This window comes from Vidua macroura, chromosome 3 (genome assembly GCF_024509145.1).
Source record: "Vidua macroura isolate BioBank_ID:100142 chromosome 3, ASM2450914v1, whole genome shotgun sequence".
In the NCBI taxonomy this organism is placed as follows: domain Eukaryota; kingdom Metazoa; phylum Chordata; class Aves; order Passeriformes; family Viduidae; genus Vidua; species Vidua macroura.
In genome coordinates, this window is record NC_071573.1 from 88,327,375 (window position 1) to 88,346,456 (window position 19,082).

Below are 19,082 nucleotides of genomic sequence, written 5' to 3' on the forward strand. Positions count from 1 at the left end.
TCCTTGTTTTATATGCTTCAGATTAGAAACTTGTTGATTTCTCAGGGCTCAGAAGGTCAGGGTGACCCCGAAATTGTAAAGAGTCTTCTCTCCCTATCCTGAAGCAGCCAAAGAAGGAGCCTGGAACGCGTCTGATTGCGTTTTCAAGGTTGTTCATTTATTCTTATCTATAAACATTCTTTCTCTGACCTGCTGAGCTCTGGTTAGCAAGGAGGCCATGGCACTCTGCTCTGCCCTGCCCTGTCAGGTGGTGTTTACCTTTTATATCAAAAGTTACCTATACTATGTTTGCAATTTATTACCAATTCCCATCATCTATGTTAGACTGTGAATCTCTACCTTAAACCAATAGAAAAGTGTCACCATCACAGCAAGACATGGAGGACAAGAAGAAGGAAAAGGCTAGGACACGCTCAAATTCCTCCATCTTGTACCCCCTTGAACCCCCTGGAATTCTACTTTTCCACCCTGTGTTAGTTCAAATATCACACTACTAAAACCCTTGTGACTTGTAATTCCTCATACAAAATTGACAGCTTTTTCCACAGGCTAGAATAGAAGCCACAGATGTTTCTGACTTCATGCCAGGGTGTCCAAGACCCCTGCCAGGATCTTGAGACAGCCAGGGCAGCCAGAGGGATATCCTGGACTCCAAGAGAAACTCTTTTCAGTTACCTAAACTCTTGAGGTGGTTGGACCTTACTCCTTTTTGCCTTTGTTTGATAGACTTGTTCTGGTCATCTCAAACTGCTTATTGCTTACACATAATAATAGACTAAAATGACTTATCAGCATAACTGGAAAGATGTATGCTAGTCACATGTGGTAAGAGACTGTTTATTTGTGGATATTCACCAAGATTAATATATCTGTCTTTATAAGACATGTTACTAAATAGCAACAATCCTAATTTTATAGCTGTTCTGATACAACTGAGGACTCTGTTCCCTAAATCAAACATTACAATCCATCACATGGTTCAACTATGCTACAGACTCTGTAATGCTTACCTGCTGTAAAATCTTTTAAAAATCTGACCCTGTAGAGAATTAGTTCCTTGTTTAATAGCATATAGCCACAGCAACATATGTCCTACACTTCTTTTTTTCTTCAAATAAAAGCCAGTTGTTAAACATTATGATATATACATATATACATATATAGATGATGTATACATATATATTATGATATATGCACTATTGATAAATACTGATTTTTGCTGGGCACTGTTTATATTGGCACATGCATAAAGCTATGAGCGACCTCTAGTCCAGAGTCTAGCTGCAAATGGCTAGGTATTAAATACTGCCTTTCTGAAGACTCTTACATGGAGAACAATATTTGAACTATTTCTCATTCATTTTCAGGTTACAGAAATTGCAAACTGTTTTTTCTTCCTCTCTTATGTTTATGCATCTTACAGAGACATTCAGCTGCAACATTTTCATCAGTGGTTAATGAGCTGCAGGGCAACCTACTGGCTTTCAGATTCCTCTTTTCTCTCTGTAGCCATTGTGCTGCATTTCTCATTTCTTTTCTCATTTGTAAAAACAAGAACTAACACTGTCAAAGCTATGAATAATGTAGGTGAAGCTTGGATTGACTTTTCAAATCTTCTCAAGATATGAGAAATTAGGTTTGTTTCTTTGTGTACCTGTTTCCATTTCTGTTCTTTGTCTGTCTTGTCTGTGTGAGTTCTAAGATACTAGTACTGCCATATTTGTGGAGGCCATCTGTACATACAGAGCCATAGAATCAGAGAATGGCTTGGGTTAGAAGGAATCTTAAAGACCATTTAATTCCAACCACCTGCCATGGGCACGGACACCTTCCACTAGATCAGGTTGCTCAATGCCCCATCCAACCTGGCCTTGAACACTGCCAGGTATGGGGCATATACAACTTCTCTGGGCAACCTCTTCCAGTAACCCATCACCCTCGCAGTAAAGAATTTCTTCCTAATATATCACTTTCACTTTGGAAAATTAATTTAAACATCTGAACAAACTGGAATTGGCATAATGATTAACTAATAATATAAAAACAATATTGTAAGAGAGAGAAAGGTTAAATATGCACAAAACCTAAAAATCTCTCAGGAACAAGATTGTTGCTTTGGATATGAAAACTGCCTAGAAGAATTTTCAAAATACTTCCTCAGTTTTGGCAGTTATTAAAAAAAAAAAAAAAAAAAAACAAAAAAAAAAAAAAAAAAACAACAGAAATAAAAGTCATGGTGCAAAACTGAAAAATAAAAGAAGAATAAAGGAAGAGTGAATGGATTGTAGTCAATCCTTGAGTGATAATGTGTTTCGAGTAGAACTTCATGAAAAGTATTTCAAATAATTCTTCTAACACCAAAATATTAAATAAAAAGCTCCAATAATTAAGGCATGAAATGGCTAAATTCCAAAAGTAAGTATAGATATTTATGTTCAGCTCTAGACCAGTTCTAGACTCATAAGAAAAATGCATATAGACTAGATGAGAGTAAATACAGTCTAGTGCCAGTGTAGTTATTTCGGCAATCTAGAGCTATAGATGTGTTAAATAATAGTTCAAAGATGTAATGCTGATCAATTTTCTCATATAATGAATTATGCAATTATGTAAATTAGTTATAATGACAATAATAAAAAATATCAGAACAATTTAATTACTGAATTGCAAAACATGCTTTAGCTTTAAATGAGTCTGCTATAGCAAACTGCTTCAGCAATTGCTTGACTTCATAAAGCATTCTTCAAGTATTTATATAAACAGAAAAAAAAATCTGGAGGCATTTGAGGTTGAATCAGATTGGGTAAAAACCCAATAATCTAGGTTTTCTGGTGATCCCATAGAGAAGCTTGTTGAGTAAATTCTACAGATGTATACTGAAGTACTATAAGAAGGCATATGCTATAGTATTCTAAATTAACGCCATTAATAGTGTATGCTAAAAACAATCCATTTACTCTTCATTTGTTCTTCTTTTATTTTTCAGTTTTGCACCATGACTTGTATTCCTGTTGTGTTGACTATGAATTTCTGCATAAAGGTGAATTTTATGCCATGTTATTTGGCTTCAAGTCCAGTAGAATTTTTAATCATCCAAGTAACTCTAATTATATAAGTGCCTTCTTTAAAATCAATACCATTCCTCACACTCCTAAATTGTACCCCTACTTAAGTGCTTTCTTGGATACAGGCCCAAAATACTGTCATTAGAAAATGTGTCTCTTTCTATTTCAGAGAAATGTAACAATAAAGGTGTATTTCTGTAAAACATTCACATCTCAGATGCATGCTCATTTTATAAGGTCAGGTTGAGTCAATGGACCACATTAATAAAAATTATAAACAAACAAAATATAATTCAATATGTCTATTGATTCCCTTTAAATAATTTGAGAAGCCTGTTTTCATTACAAATGTGGACATATTTAATTAATATTTTTGTCCTCCATACTCTCATGAATTAAAATTAATTATAATGGAATTTTATGCAGATTTCATTTAAACTTGAAGAAAATTATACAGCTTACTGTTACTGCCTCTTTTGTGAGTCCTAGCAAGAACTGCTGCTTGGCTGGAAGGCAGAACTACAAATTTACATCTTTTAGAAATAAACAGCTAAAAGTAAACAGAATCAGTAACAATCAAAAGCTATTCCAACTACTGGAATGGGCAAAAAGTATACATGATAAGAGGTTTGCTGCTTGAGGCTGTCTTTTTCATCTTTGCTTTGAATTAAATATTTTAAATTGTTCCGATTAGACTGGCTGTGGATCTTAAGATTGTCTTTGCAGGAAAAAATTCAGAAGACTCAAAACCTTCCCAAATAATTTTAAAAATATCAACTGGAGCACTGAGTTAGAGGATTGCTATAATTATCTCACTAGTACCTTCCTTTTCACATTTAACCTCTCTCTTCATACATTGACATCCTACATATAACATGGCATTTTTTTATACATAAGCTCTTTGTAGCTATCTCTGAACTATGCTTTAAACCTTACCTGAAAGTGGCCTACTTTCTTAGTTTAAGCATTTGATTTTGGAACTGTTTGTTCAGACACTCATCTTACAAATCCATGGAATTTTATGACCTGGACGTCTACGTCTTCATCAATGACTATTCTCTTCCAGCCTACTTCCAAGTGCAAATTTAGCTAATAATTATTTTTTTTATTATTATTAAAATACATAATATCTTCAGACCACGAAAAAACTTCTTCTATATCTGACTAAAAAATTTCTGCTGTGCAGAAGTTCTGCAGTCAAAATCACTTGTGTCTAAGTAAGCTAATTTTAATTCCAGTAAATCTTGGGACCCTCTACTCTGGATAGCATTGAAGTGTTTTCCAGAATATTTTATGATCCCAAGGTTAAAAAAAAAACAAAAAAAAAACAAAAAATCCAAACATATTTCTTCTGGAAAATGTCCATTACAGGGGTGTTGGAACTAAGGTCCCTTGCAATACTGATCATTTATAATTCTGAGATGGTTTTGTGTCACCATGCTTTCTCTTAACTGTATTTGTGATGATGCCATAAATGCCAATTTTATTTGATATTGCTTATTTTCCTTAATATAATGATAATTTCTTTCAATTATATTGTTGTCCTTCAATTTGTCTCTAAGTTCTCTCCAAATCTTGCTCTAATTGTTTTCTGGAAATACTGCCAAGGTAACAAATATCAATTTCTCTAGAGCCCTCTTATTGGGACTTTCAATGAAGCAGTAAAATGTATATTTCTTTCCTTCAAACTTCTAAAGATTTTGTGTTATTCTAATTCTAGTATTAATTATCAGGAATTACTCAGGTAATTATTTTCATAACCTTTAATGAGGATTCCATGTATTCCTGGACTATAAAAAGCAGTAAATTGAATACTTGTCATTTAATGTTATCTGTAACGCTAAGGAAATAGTCAATATTTCATTATTAATGTATAGACAGGATTAATTCCTAAGGTAAAAGTAAAAATTGGTCTTTCCTCTTGATTTTCATATTATTTTTAACAAATGCTTTAAAAATTATAGGGAAAAATAAGTTTGCATGCATTTAAGATCATTTTGGAGCATCTCAATATCTAAAATATTTTCCTTTTCAATATTTTATTATTTTCACTAAGTTATTATCTTATTATTAATTTAATATTAATCTTAGTTGTAGGTCTTTGTAATTTAACTTAGATGAATTAAAAGTGATCTATTAGTCAATTCTAAAGTAATAAATTTTTAAGGTTATTACTTGTATTGGTAGTGTCACAAGTAATACCGTTTTGCTTATGCTCTCAAGACATGACACTATGTGGAAGAATGACCTTCAATACTTCTAGTAAGTTGAGGTGTGCTCTGCTATAAACATATGATGAGGAAAGATTATGCTGAGATTTTAACAGACTGACAACATCTTATCTTATAGCTGCACACATGCTTCTTGAGAGCAGGAAAGCCAATTTACCCTCCACTGTGACTATTTATTAGCTTTTTAATTGTCTTGGACTACTTCTGTACAAGAAACCATTAAATCATTGCAGAAAACAAAGAATGTGCATGGTGGGTGAGCGCATCTGTGTTGATAATTTCTAAGTAAATAAATATTACCTATTCAAACACGATTTTGAACACCTGTTCAAGAGCAATTTAAGCTAATAGTATATTCTTCATCAGTTACTGTGTAAGTACTTGTTGATGGAATGGATTACTGAGAAGAACAAAGCAGCAATTTCTAGTCACAACTTCTCTCAAGTTTGTGGTAGGAATACTTAGTAATGGGCATCTAGATTTGATTCCCTAGAAATAAATTTTGGTTTTGAATAAAAAAATGCAGCTTTTTAAAAAAAAAAAAAAAAAGTTCACTAAAAATAGTAGGGTCTTCTGTTTTGTTTCAGTAGGTACAAAAACCCCTTTATAAAAAACTGAAATGACAGTGTCACAGACGGAGTGGCTTCACTCATAAGAGAGAAGTAAAAATATGTTTATTGATGTAAACCAGCAATTTAACCAAGTTTGATAGTAAAAATGACAGTGGTTTAACAAGATTCAATGGCAAAGGTATGCTGGATTATTTATTATGTAGACAATAAAGTCAGACAAAATTATCAGGGAAATATACCTTTTGATTCTGGAACGACACCCTTTAATTCTACGATTCTTCTCAAAGAGGAGTTTGGGTGCAACTGATCCTCTGCTAGTCTGAAACTTTTCAATGTTTGTGTCTAAAGGTTTATAGGTGCACAATCAATCAATTATATCAGTTCAAATTTCAAATTTTAGTATTCAATAAACCACTTACCAAGGGTCTGTTGCAGCAAGGAGTGTCTCAAACTTGTGAAGTAACCTTGAGAGGTGCCCCTATTAAGGGGAACATCCTGCTGTGCAGTTATCTGTCATGCAAGAGAGCTCAAATGTTTATAGAGGAAGATAATTGAATTATAGCCATACCTTCATGCTACCCACAGAAGTTAATTTCTGTCACACTTGGCTTGAGCCAGATCTTGACCAGTGTTATTTTTGGGTAACAAGAGGGGCCTCAGATTGGCTCTTGGCTGTTGTGCTGTTATCTGTCTCCCTCACATACACTGTGAGTGTGGTGCACCCATCACAACTGCTACTGGTGGTTATCACTTGAGCAGAGTTATGGGAAATAAAGGTCAGGTAGAGGGGCAAAACTTTGTCACCCACAAGAAAAGGTTATTTGCGGCTTCAGTTTTTCTTGCCCCGGTCTTGGGAGGCTCGGAAGCACGGCTAGCACTGCCCTTTGGGTGAGACCAGGGCTGCCGCGTGTGCGGAGCTCTAAGGCTGAGCCTCCATGCGGGTTTGCCGGTTTAGTAGCAGAGTGCTGAAAGGAGACAAAGGGATGAGGGAGGCACTGTGGGTATTCTCAGCTCAGTCGGAGAGAAAGAAAGGTTTTCTAACCAGGCAAGAGCCTGGGAAACGATTAAAAAAAAATGTAAATAATTCTCTAATCTATCTTGTTATTCACATTGTTTATAGATATGTTCTGCTACCGTGCGTCATTCACTGCACACCAATGGTGTGGGATGTTTTTACTCTAAGACCAATAAAATTAGTCTTCTCGATGTTCTCTATATATAGAGTGATATATTTGAAATAAAGAGAGAGCTCATTTTCTTTGCCTTCTGATCTAGAGTTCTCTGTTCCCATCCTGCTCGACAGCGACAAGGCACACCTTGTCCTGCGTGGCTGGAGAATGTTTATTCCTGTGTGGCCGCAGCGGTGGCTGGAGCAGCGTCCCCTAGCGCATGCGTGGTCAAGATGGCGATGAGACAAAAGAGGCATGGGGTTATATAGGGGGTGGGCAGGTAGGGGTGGAAGCCCCCTCACCCAATGGGGACAGGCAACAGGGGAGTGACATGGACCACGGCAGCCAATGGGAACACAACAGGGGTGGGTACGGGGTTCCGGGACAAATAGGAATACAGGGATGGGGTGACTGACATAGAACCTTCAAGAATGAACAGGGGGTGGCTACAAGACTGACATGGGAATGCTCCAATGGCAGACAACCTGGAGTAGACCATTGTGAGGGGAAAATGGGGGGTACATAGAACCGACTAACTAACATTTGTTAAAACCCCTAACTGAACCAGCCCAGCATGCAACAGTTATTGAAATATATGCCTGAAAAGTAGGTTGAAGTACACCCTCTTTGAATAAAAAAATAGGAATCAGAAATATAAACTTTATGCCTAAACCAGTGCTCATGGAAATCAGCAAAAGGGATGTAAGGGATTTGGTTTAAGTCCTTGTTAAACAAAGCTAAATTCTTACATCCTGTTAGACTATGGAAGTACAAAGGAACTGAAGCAGATCTCAGGATCTCATACAGTGCTTTTCTACTTTATTTGTATAACACACTGACTCTTCTCACATCGGTGGTAAGAAGATCAGTGATAGGAAGTGAACTTGAATACGGACCAAACCCTGTGCAAAAGATTCAATAAATAAATCATCTGCTGGCAGATCTCTTGTGCTTCCTTTTGGATGGGATTAGTCGAGATCTGACATGACCTCAGATTTTATTTGCTTTATGAATGTTTCATTTGTCTTTAAAATACACCATAGCAATAATTCTCAAAATAATTTTTTAAAAGCATGTGGATAATAGACACTAGCTCCTTAGTAGCTAATCCTTGCTTTTTTTTCGATGGTCTTAATGCTGCATCTTACCACGTGAATTTACTTTATCAAAAATACTTCAATTAAATCTTGTCTTCTCATTTTTCAGTCTTCAAGGTGATAGTTCCCAAACCACCTTAAGGTCATAAGTGCCTGATTTCCACTGACTGCTAATTGCAGTTAAACAGCTGATTTCCCCCTCACAAAGTAGGCTGGGGAGAATCACCAGATTTTACTGAAAGTAACACCAGAGATCACATATTAAAGTACTTTGATTTCTTAATTGCATTTAAGATTTCTTCTGTGCCAGGTTCTTTTATAAACATTAAATACTTCTAGTTGTTATCTGCAACAGACACCATTTTATCTAATAAATTCTCTGCTGTTGCTATATCTAAGATTTTAGCCAGCCTATTGACCTTTAAATTCTGCTGTCCTCCCTTCTCCCTGCAACTGATTTTTTTGTTACAAGTGCTAATTTCATGACAGTGTACTGAAAATATTTCTGAAGGAAATATGATGAAAATGTTAACTCTTTCAAAGGAAGCATTTCTTTCACAGTCAGAAGCTTTCAGGAGTGAGAAAAGAGGTGATGACGGATTCAATGACTTCAGTAGTTCCTGACAGCTATGTGTTTCTGTGACTTATGGTGCTTCTGAAATTAGCTGATTCCCACAATGTTTCTGAGAAGAAATACATACTGTCTTTCTAAGATCTATTATGAGCTTCAACCTACTTTTCATTTTTAAATTGAAGCATATTATTAGTGTGGTCATATTCAAAACTTGTATAGTATATGTTCAGAAATCTTTAAGCAACTTATAGAAATCCATGTTCAGTTTGGATAGGCCAAAACCGGTTACAATTCGAAGATGTTTTTGTTTGCATTATGGACTCTATATATTTTTTTTACAAATTCACTTAGAATGCTAAACTTAAAGTTAGTTGTAGGATGTGTGTGGACAACAATACGCTAAGTTTCATCCATCACATCTCAAATCTACATTAACATTCAAGCCATCCTTTTTTTCCTGGTACTCTACCAGAGACCTATTTATTTTGCTTTCCTTCTGAATTTACTATGTCATGCTTTCCAACTAGGTAGTTTCAGTAATAAAATATAACATATATTGGAAAATGAAATTAAATTTAACTTTCAAAGCAGGTCCTTCCAAAGGCTGAATGAGTCATATTGTTTAGGATACCTGCAGGATATCATTGTACTTAAGTGCTTGTATTTTAGACAACATTTGTTTGATGGCTTTACCAGCATTAGGCTCATTTTTTAAATGAAAAATTTCTAACCACATAGCTAAGAAAACTCAGAAGTATTGGCTTTTCAAACTCTATTTCTTTCTGCCATATTCCCATACCTATTGCAGAAACAAGAATCCTTGAGGACAATATCAGAAAGTTACTTTGTTACCTGGCATAAGAGATATGAAACAAAGGTAAATGAGGTTTTCATGCTGTGTAAATTGATCTTGAACAGACAGACTTCTCACCATTTTCTTCATTTTTGTTCAGTAAATAAGGACATTCAGGCTAGTATTTCACTAAAGAGAAGACAGCAGAAAAAAAAAAAAAAGACCAAATATGAATTATGCAAAGAGGTGAAATTTAGAATGAACTCTAGAAAAATGGAAAAGGACAAAGAAGTGATAAAGAAAATTCACAATTTAGAAGTAGCATGAAGGACATTTCTTAATTAAAAGTCCTAGAAAAATATGTCTATTAATAAATTAACTACCTATAATGTTAACTATGCATACTTAGAGTAATTCATGCATTTATGAAAAAAAAAGAAAATAGTCTTTGAGTAAGGAATTAATGATTCCTTAAAGAAAATCACTGATGACAAAGAGCACATAATGATATATTAGAAAATATGTACATAAATAGATATATTAGTATACCTGAAAGAGCAAGCTTAAAATTATTTTATTTAAAGAACTCCAAGTTGGAGATATGTAAGAATAATTGGATTGGAGAAAGCAAATGGAAATTTGAGTAAATGAGGAGAACGTACTCTATTTTTTTTCGATTGGGGGACAGAAATAATTGATTTCTTGTTATGTGGGTCTGTTTGTGTATTTTATCTGTACAAGGTGAATTTCAGTTGTGAGTAAATTTGCAAAGAAACATCTAGGTTCAGCCTAAAACCAGAATTTTTACACTTAGTAGAGATTAACTGAAAGTAATTCTAATAATTTATTTTATATCCAGTTCTCTTGCACTACATGTAAATAAAAACTTTGGGGTTTAGTAGTTTCATTCTGAATACAGTGAAGAAAAAGGCTTGAAATTCAGTTGCTATATATCATTAACTCATGCTAGAGCATCATTGTCATGCAGTACAAATTTGAATGGCTTCTTTTTTTCCTCATCATAATTTCACACTGTAGTGCCAGAATGATAGACTCATAATGGGCTCCCTATAGACACATACAGAAATCATTTTGTCATGGTTATCTCACCTTGTAACAGCATCGAAAGCGGTTGGTCTCCATGGTCTTGCATTAAACTGTCACATCACTGTTAAAATCCTCTGTTTCAGGAAATGGTGACAGTACGTCTTGAGTGCTGTGAAAAATAACGACTTCATTGCCCATACTCAGTGGCTCTGTAAAACCAGATTACTCATTTATTTATATGGGAGGGGAAAACATTTTTCAATAGTAAGTGATCATAGCAATTAACCATTTTATTTGCTTGTTTAGCGGTCTCAAATTGATCATACCAATATTTTACAACCCCAATACTGAATTTTGAAACAATATGTTTTTTTTTATTTTACTTTAGCTTACCCTGATTTTCAAGCCATTTTAAATATACTCTAAACAGGAATTTTTTACTTATGATTATTTAATTTCTCATATTAAATATAGCTCTGCTACTCCCCTCAGAGGACACGTACTTAATTTTTTTAAATTTTTGGATATTTTCAATTTTTTTTTTTCTTTTTATCCTGACCATAGTTGCAGACCAGTTCACTGAAATCCTAGATGGAAGAGAAATTTATTATCCTGCTTCTCTAAGAGAAAAAAATCACACTGATTCAAATTATTTGGCTCTAAGGTCAAATCTATTTTTAGTTAATAAAGCTCCCATTTTATTCATGCAACTAGAAAGCAGCATCTTTCTGTACCAGAAACGTATGATAATAAGTTGGATTATCTTTGAGCACTTAGCAAACAAATTATATTTGGTATATTAATGACACATCTAAGAGTGCTAAAGATAAATGTATTATCTAGTATGCTCCTTTTCCATTGTAAGTAAAGCAACATTTTCTGTCAAAGAAAGCCAAATTTTTGAACCTATTCAAAATGACATGTTTGGTGCCAATCCTGTCACGGTCATGGGAAACAATGCAAATGACTGTCCACAATCAATCTGGATAATGGGGTTTATTTAAGAACAATCCAGATAAGAGCTCTTACTGTAGTTGGTTATCCCACTTAATACCTGCCCTTTCAGTACTACGTCTGCATTGGTTTGATTTTGTTGGAAGCTCAGGCAGAAAGACATGCTGCTTCATGCTGAGCTGTTGTTCAAAGCTATCAGTCTTGAGCATTACCAACTGCAGTCCCTCTGAATACCCTGGATTTTTTTTTTCCCACACACACTTCTCTGATCTCCAGGCTCCTGCCACACTTCCAGCATCTTTCTTCCAGTCAAGATATTCAACTTCCTTCTCACCATCCTTCTTCTCTTCAACACCACTTCATGTTTGCAGAAGCTGCTGTTCCTCAGCACCAACTCCCTCTGAAAGCTTGGACTGCCTGCCCCTCCCCAGTTCTCTCAGTCTCAACATATGATTAAATGGATGATGCTCTCATGGCATTTTAACTGGATTCAACACATGCAACCTTTATTTGGTCATGGTATTATCAACGTTTACAATAAGGCCACACAATGAGTGATGATAAAATTTGCAGACATCTGCTTGAGATGTTTACCCACACCCAAATCCCCAATTATCTGCTGTCTGATAGCATTTATGATTTAAGCTTTCTTTTTCCTCTCTGATAGTCACACTAAGGATTTCTATTTTGATGAATAGTTATTAAATTTCAGGGGTGTCAACCCAACCAGTTTCACTGGGATTCATATTCAGCAACTTTGCCTCTATAAATTATGAAAAATTAGGAAGATTCCATTATTTCTTTACATGGTAGAATTCATGGAGAATTTGCCAGCAAGAAGCAAAAATAATATTCAACTTAGTTCAATCCTAAATACTATGATCTATTTGTCATTTAGATTTAAGGTTAATCTTCAGATTATTTCTAAACTTCTGTTTGGGTTTTTACTAGTGTAAAATTTTGACCTGGATAGTTTGCTTATAAGGACAGCAAATTTAAATAGACTTAAGAATCTAACGATATGTGAATTCGTTCATGGACTGTTGAATTATTTAAAAGAAATTAACAATGCTCCATGTCCCCTGAGATACTTATCTGGGAAAAAATGACATCCGTGTTGTGCATCTGCTGGGCAATGAGAATGTCACAGTTTCTTGCATGAGAATTTTAGTCTCTTTGATAGAAAAATGCCTATCTGGTTATTAGAGTCAAGATGTACTATTATTATTTCTAATACCATTTGTCCATTCTATTTCTTTTACAGTGAATTGATCAAGAATATTTTGTATTGATGTCAGTTTAAAATCTGTTAGAAAAATAGAGTAATACATGTCTACACAAAAACCACAAGAACAACCCCTATAAGAAGGAAAAGCAGAAACCCAAATGAAAGAATGACAAGTATAAACATCTTAAATCCTTTTATATTGCCTCTAATGCATTTTCACCAAGGCAAATTTTTACTATATAAAAACGTGTTGCACTTTCTTACAACTGCTTCCACAAATTCAGAACTTTTTCCTTATATTTAAGCTATAAATCTTGCTATTCTTTTCACTCAAGCTGTTAGTCCTGAAAATCACAAATGTAAGCAGATTCCTCAGGTCTAGAGATATAAATGAAACAATAGCTGTCCCTGTGCTACCTGTGGTAACAGGTATGTTTAGCATCTTTCTTGGAATAGAGCTCTTTGTCCTGTCATGGCAGCTTTTTGTCTGTGGGAGGTATCCAGATGCTGTTCCTTTGCCCTTGGTTTTGATGTGGCTTTACAAATTTGTCTGCTGTAATGACATCGTCTCACAAAGACAGATACTAATGGTAAAAGAGAAAAAAAAAGGGGGGGGGGGCAAAATTAGGAAAGTTTTTTTTATAGGAATGGAAGAAACCACTCTGATGCTTTTCATCTTTAAACAAAAAATTTCATGGTGCATTGGAAAATTAGGTTGAAAGAAAAGCTTGGGAGATCTCCTGCTGTAGTGTAAGTAAAATCAGCAAGCCTCAGCTTGCACAGTTTTTTATATAATCATCCTGTCAAAGGACAGAGGTTTTCTATTCAGGCCCACTGTATGTTTTGTGTGACCAGCATCTCCCACCTGAAAGTCTGTCTTAATTTTTCTCTGCAAGGACAAATCATACAGGTGTTGTTTGTTTTGTTTTGTTTTTTTAAATAATGGAATACCTGTACTCTCTGCTATATGTTTGTTCTTAATTCCTATTGAAATTTGTTCAGCAGTCTTCAACTGGCTATCAAGAAAGTTTTATTTCCTGTACAAATAATTCTGACACTTGTACAAGATAATTTTAATGTGGCTGTACTCTCTTTGTTCTGAAATTTTCTGCTTTTTTTTTTTTTTAATATTAGGTTCAAAAAATAATGAAGGCTCAAAAAATAAAATATTAGATTAAATCCTATTATAGATGCAGGGTGGTTTACAGAAGACAAGGTAACTAAATTGTGGATATCCCCCTTCTCTGCTTCACCCCATGGAGATAGTAATGGCTTAACCTTGAATGGCCAGATGTAAAACAAATCATCTATATGCAGATTTAGAACACTGAACCATCTGGTAGATGAGATTTGTTCTTTAACTTTTCTAGATTAATCTAGGTCAGTGGAATTTCATAAAAGCATAACAGTTTGCTATATTCAATCTCTTGCATGACTTTATTTTTTCCTTCTTAATACTTGAATGCACCTATTATGCATATACCCACAAACCATATTAAAAGAGTGATTAAGATTTCAATATGTGGAAAAGCCAGAATTAATGTTGCCAGTGTGATTTTCTGTATCATCTCTGTTCCTCTTTGTGTAAATGCATTATAATCTGAAGTTGAACAATTTCTTTTTGCTTACATTATGTTGTTTTTAGACATGTACTCCAATACTCCTATACGTCAGTTAAATTCCAGAACACTGGGTGTGTCTTCTGTTTAGAGGATTATTTAAGATTTTACATTAAGTGGTAATGACTCCTTTCTCTGTTTTTTTGCTGGATTATAGCAATTGAGGAGACTTCTTTATTAATAATAATATTGGGTGCAGTGATAGTTCAATTTTAAATGTCATCTTAATTTTTTGAGAATTTTTTTAAAATCACATTCAGGCTACTAATATGTGTTCTTAATATAAAGCTAGCATGTTGTCTTATGAAAATTGTTGTGCAAGGAATTTTTTATCCTCTTTTTAATTTTAAATGCTATCACAATTCATATATGCAAATTTAAGAAGCTCATAAGAATGATGAGTACTTCTAGAATAACCTCTAATGAATGTGTGTACTGGTAGAATCTCTGTTGATAAGGTTTTCTACTCTGTAATTTAAATTTGTTTGTGATAATGTCACTTTTTACCTATGATACTTTTTAATTTAAATAGCTGTTCACATTTTTTGGTGATTTTTCTCATTGACAAAGTTAACAGAAACCCTTGTATCTCCTTTCAGCCTACATTTTGCTACACCAGACAAACTAGAATTTCTGTGTCCTCTGTTCTGTGACAGGCTTTCTATTTCCCTGGTCGTTCTACCAGTCTGTTTTACAGGCTTTGGATTTTGTTATAGAACCATAGAACAACCCAGTTGGAAAGGGACCTCAGAAGATCACTTTGTCCAACCTTTGATTAGAAAGGCAGCCTAGGTGAGAGTATCTAGCACCCCATCCAATTGCCTCTTGGAAACCTCCAGTGATGGTGAACCTACCATGTCCCTTGAGAAGCTGGTCCAAAAGGTTCTCACTGTAAGACACATATTCCTTACATCTTTTTGAAAAATCAGTGCTTTTCTCTAATGAGACCCTTCCTATTGTTTTCCCAATATGCATTTGAAATAGAAAATTCTGTGGCATTTTTCTGCCTAAAATCCAGCTATCTCTAGGGACTGAGCTGCTGTTTAACCTCTGCAAAGGTTTTTTAATAAAGTAATGATCTTCCTTTGGAACAAAGACATAAAAAAATGTGATCTCAACAAGCAGAGTTCACACATCATTACTTGAGGTGTAGACAGTTCAGTTTCCCAACGTGCCTTATTTTTCAATGCATAACCTGTATGCAAGGGTTTCACATATAATCTACTTTAGTAACTGGCTTAACTTGACTTTTTAAGAGTTGAGACTTTAAAGATTGCAACATAAAATATTTTTCAGTTTTATGCTTTCATCCTTGAAAAATGTCTAGGAGTCTTACCGCTATGTAAAATTATTACTTTGAGGTACAGTGTCTGCATTCAAACCCCTAGATGATCCTAGACCACATTTGTATTGGTAAAATTTAGCAGAAGCTAATAGATCCATACAAAAGCTAGACATATGTTGTTTCAGTTTTACAAACACATGTATTATTAAAAATAAAATTTAATTGCAAAGATTTCTTGACATTAATGAATATGGATTAGATCTAGTAGATTTAGGTATCCAGGGAGGATGTGTCCCACTTTTCTGACATATTCATAATGCAGATTCCCTTTTCTTTCACTGAGGACTTTCTGCTAAGAATAAGAATGTGGAATCATTCTCAGGTATCAAATATTAGAAACTTAAATTTATTTCATATTTCTATTGAAACGAGTTATTTTTTTATATTTGACCTAGAGATTCTAGAATTATTTATGACACAAAAAAATATTTTTCTTTTTATATGATTTATTCCTTAATATTAGGCTACAGGAAAGAAAATAATTGAGGCTTTTACATATGAAATATGTTTATGAGTCAGATAACTGCATGTCTCTTTTAAGAGAATACCTAAAACACTATGAAAATTCTCTATTTTTGAAGCAACTTCATATATGTAAAAGAGTCCTTCAAACAATGTTGCTTTCACAAAAGCAACTTCACAGTAAATCTTATTACTTTTCTTGAGTGTTTATGTTTTATCTTACATTTATATTAGATAGGGAAACTATGACTAGTGCCAGTGGAAATATAGATCTCATCCTCATCTGAGGAGGAAGTCCAAATAAAGAGCTATAAAGCTGGAGAGCTGAAAATATTTGCTGCAGTGTGAGTGTTGACAAAAAATAATGAAATTATATCCTTAGTAAATAATTATATGTTTTTCCAGTTCTGACCCCAGAAACTCTGAGTTATGAATTCCTTCCTTTCAATAATTGAAGCAAGATAATTTAACACTTCTAATTCATCTTTCAGATGTGTTTTACCCTTGCATTTTCAGTGTAGGGAAAGTCGTGTAACAGCTGCATCATCTATTATATGCTCTGATGATAACTATTTGCCACTCAGTACAGGCAATAACAAAATATTTTTGGAGATCATAATTTATTTACCTACTTTTTATATTAATATAAGCCCACTATTACTTATGATAAACTTCAAATTACTTATGATGTGATATTACATGATAAAGTACAGTAATCTATAGAATAGTATAGTACTGTTCTATACATGTATATTATATGTATATAATAGAATTTTATATTATTTTTAAGATTAAACCACAAATAATATCAATAAATTTTTACATAAAATATTCCCATAAATGTTTTCTCAACTGTTTGAAAGGATTTATATATGGGACACACGCCTTTTCATTTAACTGTATGGAAATATTTATTCAGGAGTTGGCATCTCTCTGATATATTTATCATTGGCTAATGGAGAGAGGAGCTGGATGGATGAAGGAATGGGATTTTTTCCTGGTTCATAGAGTACTGTGTTGGCTCTGCCAAAGTAATCTTATGAGATAAGAGGGTAGAGCACAAAAGTTCGGAGTACTCATACAGAGAAATTTATTTTCATATTTTCAAATGTATGGAACGAATTAACTTGTATCATATTAAAAATGCAGAAATATTTATACTTTCATTGACTAATTTTTTCTATTTTATTGTCTAACTTAATATTATTATATCACAAGTAATTAAGTATGGATTATAATGTAGCTAAAAGCATTCCTCAACTCATTCTTGATTTTAAAATAATACAAATGAAGCTTTTTTTCCTCATGTTCTTTCAGCCTATCAAGTGAGTTATTGTTTGTGAAAAAAAGTGACATTTGTTGGTATATTGATCAGCAAGAAATAAACATAATCAAAGTATATATATTTATATATGATATGATATGATATGATATGATATGATATGATATGATTGATATATGAATAATTCTACCTCACCAAAACAATTTAAGAAAAATACAAACTACATTTAAATTATTTTCTGTCTGCAGGACATTTTCTGCTAAAAATGTGACAAGAAGGAATAAAATTCTATCAATATATTTTCCTTTCAGCTCTTTCAGAGTGGATAATTCACACCGTATGCACCAAATTTTATTAAAAGCAGATTCTATTTATGCCTTTAATTTCTTCCCTTCCAATCCATAAATTTATAAAACATCAATGAAGTAAACTATGTAATGAAAAGCTTTATAAATCAGCTTCTGATACCTGCAGCTCTGTATTTGTCCCTGTGATATTTCCCCTTGACTGCTAGTCCTGCTGTAACACAAATCCTCAGAATGTCAGGTGCAACTGCTGGATATTTCCATTGCTCCCGAGAAAGGGTGACCTGGTCACAACTCGTCACAGGGAGATGTTGCAGCATCACTGCCAGACATGCTGAGAGCTGGGAGCTCTTGAGTCACTGCTCAGATTTCATACTGTTTCACATGGTAGGATCATTTTTCTGAGCATTTTTCTGATCCTGAAGTGGCAGCAGTAGCTCCTAAAACATTTTAACACTATCATCAAGACCTATAAAAATGCTAAGTATTTATTTCAAAAATGACCTAATATGCTTTCCAGTAGCTCCTTTAAGAAGCTCTCTACAAGGTATTATTTTCAAAAAATAATTTACGAATAAGCATGAAGATTAAAAAAAAAAAAAAACAGCTTAAAAAAGTTTTGTTTTTTTTTTCTTCCCATTTTTAAGAATGAGGTGCTGTTCTCTGTCTTTCTGTACTTGATAATTTTCTGTCCTTATAATGAAAAAAAAAAAAAAAACAAAACCCCAACAAACTTTATTTAGGCCAGATTTCAGATAGTTAAGTTTCCAATCTCAATTAATTTCCATCTAGGTAGCTAGTTCTCATTTATAGGTGTTAGAAGCTAACATTTTCAAAAGAGTGTAACTTCTAGAAAACAATTCTAACTTGTTAAAACTTAAAAAAAATAATCTGTAACAGCTAAATTAAAGTAAGTTGTAAGCTATGCCTAACCAATTTGTTTTTATAAAGGTCATAATGCTCTGAACCACTCGCAAAAGTAATGTTTCCTGCATTTTTTTAATACACTCACATGCAAAACAGCTTTTTATACTTATTTTCTTCTTATCTGAATTTTACATTTTAAGCAGATAAAATATGAGGTCATTTCATTGATGTCAGTAATTTTCTAACTCCCCCTGTCCCCACAAAGCTTCTTTGACATTGAGTATCATCAAAACAAATTAAAATATATAGGTCTTGATTCACATTATATGTCCCTTAGAATAATTCTTCATTATACTTCAGATTAAATCTTGCACTATTATTTGCTATTTATGAAAATACCAATTCATCTTGTCTTCATCTAGCACATATAACTTAAGGGCAAGTGGGTAACTCTGCCCTGCTTCCCTACAAT

At 33.8% G+C, this 19,082-nt stretch overlaps 1 protein-coding gene across 1 annotated transcript in view; it reads left to right on the forward strand.

The window, feature by feature from the left end:
* The window catches only part of EYS (eyes shut homolog), a 725,122-nt gene that overhangs the window by 169,087 nt on the left and 536,953 nt on the right, over positions 1–19,082 (forward strand).